The sequence below is a fragment of the Sarcophilus harrisii genome, chromosome 1 (genome assembly GCF_902635505.1).
Source record: "Sarcophilus harrisii chromosome 1, mSarHar1.11, whole genome shotgun sequence".
Taxonomy (NCBI): Eukaryota; Metazoa; Chordata; class Mammalia; order Dasyuromorphia; family Dasyuridae; genus Sarcophilus; species Sarcophilus harrisii.
In genome coordinates, this window is record NC_045426.1 from 265,724,107 (window position 1) to 265,733,274 (window position 9,168).

General features: G+C 38.4%; 1 pseudogene; it reads right to left on the bottom strand.

The window, feature by feature from the left end:
- Positions 1–291: 291 nt before the first annotated feature.
- LOC100924725 lies at positions 292–975 on the bottom strand (annotated as a pseudogene).
- Positions 976–9,168: the final 8,193 nt, after the last annotated feature.

Below are 9,168 nucleotides of genomic sequence, written 5' to 3' on the forward strand. Positions count from 1 at the left end.
TGGAATAAAGTAATTATTTAATAAAGTTCTTTTCATTCATTCATTCATCCAGCCTTCAATTCACTTGAACTTCTCTATGATATAATTTAGAGTTTGAAATGATTGGACCATGGTTTTACCATACTTCCTTCTTTGGTAGAAGAAGCTATTCAGGAGTCAGTTTAATATAAGTCTTTTTTTTCTCATAATATTTTAATTTTTTTAGACAATAGTAAATAAGGCAATTTGTCAGATTCCCAGAGTCAGAATCTTTGGGGGGAGGCAGTGATTGGAAGAAGACAAAATTTAGCTTTAATACCAATAGATTTTCCTGTGCCTCTGAGTCTCCACAATTCCCATTACCTCCATCACCCTCTTTTCCCAGGGTCTTCAAACAGGAGACATTTTCCACTGATATATCTTTGGGATCATCAGTCCCACTCAGGGATGATGCCATCGTGTATGGGGAACTTGAATGGTTCCCCCTGCTCTCAGGGAGACTTGTACATGCTTGCTTTCCTCTGTAACCTCCATTCCAGTCTGGTTGGCTTCCTGTCAGTGACAGACACAAGCTTGACCTGGTGGAAAATTGGGGAAATCACTGGGGGAGCCTGGTCCCCCACTAATTCTTGCTCCTGCCAACATATCAGAAATTTGTGTTCAGTCGTTCCAAGACAACCTAGTTCTTCTTCCTGATGATCTGAACTTCCTTGACCTGCTTCCCAGCATCTTCACTCTCCAGGATCTCAATTGTACCCCACAAAACACATTCCAGGAATCCTCAGGTATAGGCTCGATAAGGATTGAATGCTATCTGTTCCAGGTTGGGTTTCTCCTCTTGTCCGCCATAGATCCAGGTAGGCTCATTCCATAGGGGTAGTTATGAGACAAGTTGGCCTTAGCTGCCTGGGCTAGCAATATCCTGGGGGGTACATTCAATTCTGATTCCTGATATAAAGTCTTTAGGCTATTATTTAGGTGGGTAGGTTGGTGCATGACTTTATTTATAATCTCATTTAGAAATCCTTTGAAAATATGGGAAAACCTTGACAAATAAGCTTAATGTCCCAATGCATGAAGCTGTTCATTGACAAATTCCTCAAGTGGCTAGTAAAATTCAGTGGATTTCTAGAAGTGGAACAAATGAGCTGATCTGAATTTTCTTTATTTGTAGCATTTATTACAAGATAGTTTGCCAGCACTCACTGCAAATAGACAGCAGACCCATTCTTTCTACCTTCTAGTTAGAAGAGATTAGCTTTCCCAGGTTCCCTCCCATCTCACTTTTCTTTTGATACTCCAAAATGAAATCCATTATTCACTGTAATTTTTCCCAGGCAGATTTTAAGAGGGTTGTGGGTATGTATGTGTATACATATGTGTGTATGTCCATTTTCAAATTTCTCTCTACACTCTTTTCAGAGTCCCCTCTGGCAAAATCTGTCCTACTTATGGATAAAGCAAAGTACTTAGCCTTCTATGGGAAAAATAGATTCTTACCAAGAGTAATATAATTGAAATTCTCTTTAATTTTGTTCATGGCAAACAAACCTTTGTTTTCTCTATCTTCCATTTCTTTCTCTCTTCTCTTCCCCAGCCCCTATACAAAAAGATCATTTTACCCAGAATCTTCAGTGATTAGTCAGAAAGATGGAAATTAAAATGATAATTTTTTTAAAACAGGAAAAAAAACCTTAAGAAACCTAAGTGTTGAACTTGAAGTCAGAATTTAGTTGTTTACTAGTTCTAGTCATGTCCAATTTTTAGTGACCCCTTTTGGAGTTTTCTTGGTAGAGATACTGGAATGGTTGGTTGTTTCCTTCTCCAATTCATTTTACAGATAAGGAAACTGAGGCAAAAAAGTTAAGTGATTTACTCAGGGTCCCATGGTTACTAAGTATCTGAGACCAGATTTGAACTTAGAAAGATGAGATTTCCTGATTCCAGGCTGTGTGTTCTAGCGGCTGCTCCTTGAAGTTAAGAAGTCTAAATCTAAATCCTATAATGACTTTCCAGCTACGTTACCTTGGCCCAGTCATTTAACATCACAGCTTCTGGCTCCTCATTTCTAAAAATCGGGATAATAATATTACTTACTTTATGAGGATCAGATAACATACTGAAAACACTTGGCAATTTTAAAAACTCTCTATAAATATTAGCTACTCTTATTACTAGTTCCTTTTTCATCTAGTTGAAATCCAGAGATATGGAATGACTCCCCTAGCATGGTATAAATGGTAAGTGGCAGAGGGTAAAAACAACGTTTAAAATCCAACTCTCACTGTTTCTCAAACACAAACCTCCCACTCTCACCTCCTGCCATTCCGTAAGCTGTCTTCCATTCCTGGAATATATTGTCTTCTAATCTATTCCCATGGATATATCATAGCCAACTCCAATTGGGTTTAAAGAGCCAACTCATTAAAATTTCAGTGTAGCCATTTAAACCTCAGAAATGGGCAGATGCTACAAATCAGAATTTGATTTATTGTTTTGTTGATTGTCTACACTTTTACAAAAGTAATAGAGAATGTTTTAATAATGCAGAATAAACTTAAGAGTGTGTTCATAGTCACTTCCCCCTCTCCAAGAATCAAATGTTAAACATTTACCAGCTATCTATGGTTTTTGGAATCATTTTCTTCAAGGCTCAACTTGATCATCATCTTCTCCATAAGGTTAGTTGTGATTCCTCCAGCTGTAAGTGCTTTCCCATCAAATATTACTTTGCTTTTATTAGTATATACTTATATGTATACTTATATATACTATTAAAGCAAGACAATAAAAAATACAAAGGGGAGTAATGTGTAATATATTAGTATATACTTATAGTATATACTTATTTGTGTTGTTTTCCCAAAGCATTTATCAAGAGCCTACCATGTGCCAGGTAATAATGATGGGTCCCTTCTCTCAGGGAGCTTATATTCCAACTGAGGAGTCCAATATGACCAAATATGGGCATATATGGGCATATGAAATAAGTGCAAGAGAGTTTCAAAAAAAGAAAACAATGACAGTTGAGAGAGCTCAAGAAAGTCTTCATATAGAAAATTGACATGAAGGAATCAAGGGATTCCAAGAGCTAGAGATGAGAAGAGCATTTGATCTGGTAGATCAAAGACACAGAGACAGAAAATAGAGAATATTGTCGAAAGAATAAGAGTTGGATCACAGATTATGTAGAAGACTCTAGTATATAAGAAGACAAGAAAGGTGGGAAGGATCCAAGACCTAGTGGGTCTTTGATACCCCAATGGGTGAGTTTTTGCTTGATCCTACAGGGAATAGAAAGCAATTGGAGTTTATTAAGTAAGGGGATAACACGATTAGAGCAATGTTTTAGGCAAAAGTAGGGAGAAATATGATTAAAAGATACTAATTAGGAAATTATTGCAATGGTACAGGAAGGGATAATGAAGACTTGACTAGGATGCTGACTATTATAGTGGAGAGAAAGGGATGAAACTGAGAGATATTTTAGCAACAGACATGACACTTGGCAAATGATAGAGTACTTGGATGAATATGAGTGAGCAGGAAAAGATTACATTGAGCGTGCAAATCTTGGTAAATGGAAGGATGGTGATTTACTCAATAATAATAGGGTAATTCAGACATGGGGGGGGGATTGGGAGGAAATTAATGAGTTCTGTTTTAGACAGGTCAAGTGTGAGATGGTTATCAGACATAGAGTTCAAAATGTCCCAATAATAGTACAACTATGGTACTAGAACTGAGAGGAGAGTCTAAGGCTGGATACAGAACTGAGAGTTATCTACCTGGAGATAATACATGAACCTATGATGTGAGAGAATATAGAGAAAATAGAGACTAGGACCCAGGACAAAGCCTAGAAAGATACTCCGTGTGAAGGATATGAATGATGATACAGCATAGAAGACTAAAAGGTGGTCAGCTAAGTGGGAGGAGAAGCAGGAGAAAATATGTCAAGTATGGATCAGCTGCTACAAAAGTAGAGAGATGCAAGATGAAGTGTCATGTGCAATGAACAGAAAGAAAACTATTAAAGCAAGACAATAAAAAATGCAAAGGGGAGTAATGTATAATAAAGCAGCAAAGGTAGGTTGCTGCCAGACTGTGAAGGGCTTTAAGTGCATGGAATGTATATACAGTAAATGATAGTTTGAGACTTCAAGAATCAGGTTCAGAGAGCACCAGTAATTTACACCCTTGAGGCAATGGACCTTGAAACCTTAGAATTCTCACTCTCAGATATTAGCTGCAGAGATTGATCTTATTTGCTAGTGAGGTTGTTGTTTTTTCTCCTTCATTCTTGAAGAGGATCATGACATCATGAAGAAGTCATGACTTGCAAGTAAATTGGATTTAAATGAAGGAGGGCTGTGTAAAGTCAACAGCCTCACTTTCTCTTCCAGAGTCTTCTTGGTCCAGTGGGAAAATAGAGATCAGGATGACTAGAGATGTTTCTGGATGCAGTGGGAGCCTTTTTAAGCTAAGGTTGAAAACCTTAACATAACAGTCTCAATCTGACTGAGGCAACACCCATAGAGTAACTAAGGATAGGTAAGAATAAGGCAAAGAATGACCTCTCTACCTAGTCAAAAATAACTAAATAAAATCCGAGAAGGGAAAATCCTCAGGATTTCTGGCCAAAATAGAAACAATTGCTATTTATACTCACTCTGAACCACGAGAATCCAAACAAATGGCCAGATAAGGCTTGGGCTGGAATTCACTGTTGATCAATCAATGAGAGCCGGAGTATTTGGGGTTTGAGGCATGGTTCATAAAAAAGAAATCTATCCCCCAAGATATCTTGCTAGGTTTCAGCGATTGAAATTTATATTCCTTTGAACAAAGCACCCTCAGATAAAGGTATGATTCCTTATGTGAACAGAGAAGGGAGGAAGGAGGAAGAAAGGAGAGAGGGAGAGAGGGAAAGTTATAAGGAAGGAAAGAAGAAGCTAGGGAAGGAAGGAAGGGAGGAATGAAGGAAGGAAGGAAGGAAGGGAAGAAGGAAGGGAGGAAGAAAGGAAGGAAGGAAGGGAGGGAGGGAGAGAAGCAGGGAGGGAGAGAGGGAGGGAGGAAGATGGCCCAACTGGAACTAGCTAGTTACTTACAGGTACTTATAGGTTGTTTATTTGTGCTTAGACTCCTTATTCTCACCCATTAACTCCATAGATTGCTCTCATTTGGTAGTGAGGCAAGAAGTCAATAATGGCATAGAAATAATTTGCTTTTTCATTTGCTTCTGTCATCTTAACATTAACATCTAATACTTCTGAAAGTTGCTGAGATCAGTGGAGCCTCTCCCTAGTCTCATTGTTGTTTAGTTGTTTTGTCTGACTCTATGACCCCATTTTGGGGATTCCTTGGCGTAGATACTGGAGGGGTTTGCCATTTCCTTCTCTAACTCATTTTGCAGATGAGGAAACTGAGGCAAATGAATATAAGTGACTTGACCAGGTTCCAAGGCTAGATCTAAATTCATGGTTAAGTCTTCCTGATTCCAAGCCTAGTGCTCCATGCACCATGGTGCCATCCAGCAGCCTCTATTCTCACCCACTTGTAAATTAAGGAAAACATAATGGGAAGAGTAAACATTAGTCGAATAGGCAGCTTGGTACAGTGAGATGAGCCCTGGCCATCTGGTTCCAAAAGATGCTTAGCAGCTGAATGATCTTGGGGTAATCATTTGATCTCCTCACACTTCAGATTCTTTCTCTATAAAATGAGGGAGTTTAAGCTAGCTGGGCTCTGCATTCCCTTGCAGCTCTCCATCTACAATCCTAAAAATAGGTTACAAGTCCATGCACTCGGACATTTCTAAAAGGAATGCTGGGGAGCCAAGATGCCTTTTAAAGAGAGAGAGAATTGAGATGTAGGTTTTAATTAACAGAAACTGAGGCTTCCTTTTCTAGTGTAGGAGTAATATTCTCTTACCTACTTTCATGCAAAATAAATGGCAAAATTATTACAATGACTTAAAACAGAAAAAATGAGTGTTTTACTATCCTCAATAAAAATTAAGGAGTTTTAACCAAAGCAATTAAGTTAATATATTCAGCAACATTGTTATTGTTCAGTCTTGTCCAATTTTTCATGACCTCATTTGGGGTTTTCTTAGCAAAGATACTGGAGTGGTTTGCCATTTCCTTTTCCAACTCACTTTACAGATGAGGAAATTGAGGCAAACAGAATCAAATGACTTGCCCAGAGTCACACAGCTGGGAAATGTCTCAGGCAAAATTTAAGTTCAGACCTTACTGACTTTAGGCCCTATTCTCTATCCACTGCATCATCTAGTGGTCCTGTATAAAGTAATAGGGATTTTAATTGTCTTGTGAGTTAATACGCAGTGGAAAGTTCAAATGGTACAATAGAAATAACACTGACTTCTGAATCAGGGGATCTGGGTTCAAATTCTAATTGTGCTACATGTGTGATTTCAGACAATACTTCCCTCTCAGAGATGTAGTTTCCTTTCCATAAACTGATGAGATGTTCCTTTCTCTTCTTTAGTTCTGTGATTCTATGAATAGACAGGGCATGGTTGAATGCTCATTAAATAAGTAATATGTGCTATTTTCTGAGATTCAGTCAATAAATATTTATTAAGGACGTATTATGCATTAGCTCTATGCCAAACCTAGAGATACAAATTATAGCAAAAGATAGTCCCTCTTCTTAAGAAACTCACAATTTAATGGAGGAGACAACATGTTATCAGCTATATACAGACAAGATATTTACAGTGTAAATGGAGACTATCAATGGAGAAAATGAAAGGAAGGCACTATGTTAGAAGAAAAAAAAAAAAAAAGACTTCCTCTGTAAAGTGAAATTTTAGTTAGGACTTAAAGAAAGCCAGGAAAGTCAGGAGGTAGAAATGATAAGATAAAGAATTTTGAGCATTAGAATACAAATGCCTGGAATAAGGAGTGTTTTGTACAAGGAAATTACTTCTAATTCCTGATCCTCACAGGGAACTAGGTGGTGCAACGGATAGAGCACCAGGCCTGGAGTAAAAAAAAAAAAAAATGAATTCAAATTCAGTTTAAGATACTGTATGACCTTGAGCAACTCACTTCATCTTATTTGCCTCAGTTTCCTCATCTGTAAAACAAGCTGAAAAAGGAAATGGTAAAGCATTTAGTATCTTTGCTAAGAAAACCCCAAAAGGGATCATTAAGAAGCAGATATGACTGAAAATGACTGAACAAAATTGTCACTCTCAATATGACTTTAGAAAAATTATATAATCTCAATTTCATCATCTGTAAAATGAGGGGATTGGACTTTGGGTGTCTTGTTGAAAGTTCTTATAATGCTATACTCTATTTATAATAGCCAACATGACTAATACCAAAGTCTGGCATGCTGGCAGGGCTATTGTCCAACTGGAAAATGTGTGTATCCACAAGGAAATATTTGAGAACAAAGTCAGGGGACCAGGAGATCTGATAAGGTTTGAATTGTTCATTTTCCTACAGGTTCCTTGTGGGTGTAGTGTGATCTGTGAATCATATTTTTTTCAAGATAAAGTTGTAAAGTATACCCAAATCCTTGGGCAACTCATTCATTTTGTGGAAAATATGAAATTGATGGGCAATCTCTAGTAAATCCCCAGTTAGAGAATAAGGAAACCTGAAAATCCTCATTACATTTATCTCCTCAACTGTAGAATTGAAGGATTGTGTCAAGTGAGCTGAGATAGGAGTTAAGTTTTACCTGGGATCTCAGCCCAATTCCTCTACTAAACTAGCTGTCTGACTTTGATCTCATCACTTAACTTCCTTGGGCATAATAATATAGGGGTAAAAAATGTCTTCTTTGTCTCACAGCAATATTGTGAGCTTAAAATAAAGACCACTATACACATGCAATGATTGTTATAGGCCCAGCTGGCAGTGGAGAAATATCCAGAGGTTTTGCCCTTACAGAAAGCCTCAGGGTCCTGGCAGACAAATAATTCATAGGGACACAGAGCCCCCAGCAAATTCCCATGAGAGGATGACAAATTGCGGCCCCGTCTAATTTGTCTGTGGTACACAGGCTATGGGGAATCAAATGAAATTGTCAGGGACTTAATGTGTCTGACATTTTTTTTCCAAAACAAAAGCATTATTGATACTTGCTGCTTCCCTCACCCAGAGATGGACATAATGATCGAAGTCTATCATTGATGGGTTTATTCATTCATATGTACAACCCTGCTGGAATTTACATTCAGTTCTCAAGGAAACTCTGAAGGTGTAAGAACAGCTTCCTTAACAGTGTCCTATAATCCCACTGCTCCCCAGCTGAGGATAAATGAGACCATATTTTGAAAACCACTTGAAGATGCAGCTGGCAGAATCCCAGGATTACAGCAGGTAGAGTAGTTCTTAATGATAGCAGCTTGGATAAGGAAAATGGGAAATCAAGGTCAAACCTCCCCCATTGGTGACTTCTCAGAAAGCATCCTCAGAGCTTTCTGCCTCTTCTCTTGCTCAGCCCATTTCCTGACCCATCACCACTTGTTCTTTCCAAAAGCAAGCACAGCCATGGTGTCTGAATGTGAGATGAAGAATTTGAGAACCAGTTGACAAAACCAGACAGAACTCGAAATCAGAGTAACGTCTGACTGTGGCATTCACATACACACATATACACTCCCTCCCTACTTCCAAACTTGCCATAACTCGATGGACCACTATTTGGGGGAGGGTCCCAGACCAACCTCCTTTCATCACTTTCTTATTTTCTGACTTTGCCACTTCAATTTCCTTCCATTATGGAAGGTCCCTCAGTCCTTATTCTGCCTTTTTCTATTGGTGAGTTCCTCTTGGGGTCTCTTTTGAGGGGAGGGATCCAAACTGCATTGCTTCTGACTCTGAACTTTGCAATCCAGCACTCCATCCCAGTTACTTTTTGTTAACTTTTCTCATGAAAGTATAATGTCTTTAAAAGTCAAGTGATGTTTTTTCCCCTTGTATTTATATCCCCAACCAATCAATTTGTTGAGCACCTACCGTGTTCCAGGCAGTCAGATGTTGCAATCAGAAATACTCACCTTTCTGAGTTCAAATTTGGCTTCAGACACTTCCTAGCTGTATGATCCTGAACAAGTCACTTAACCCTATTTGCTTCAGTTTCCTCGTCTGTAAAATGAGCTGGAGAAGGAAATGCAAAGCACTCCATTCTTTGCCAAGAAAA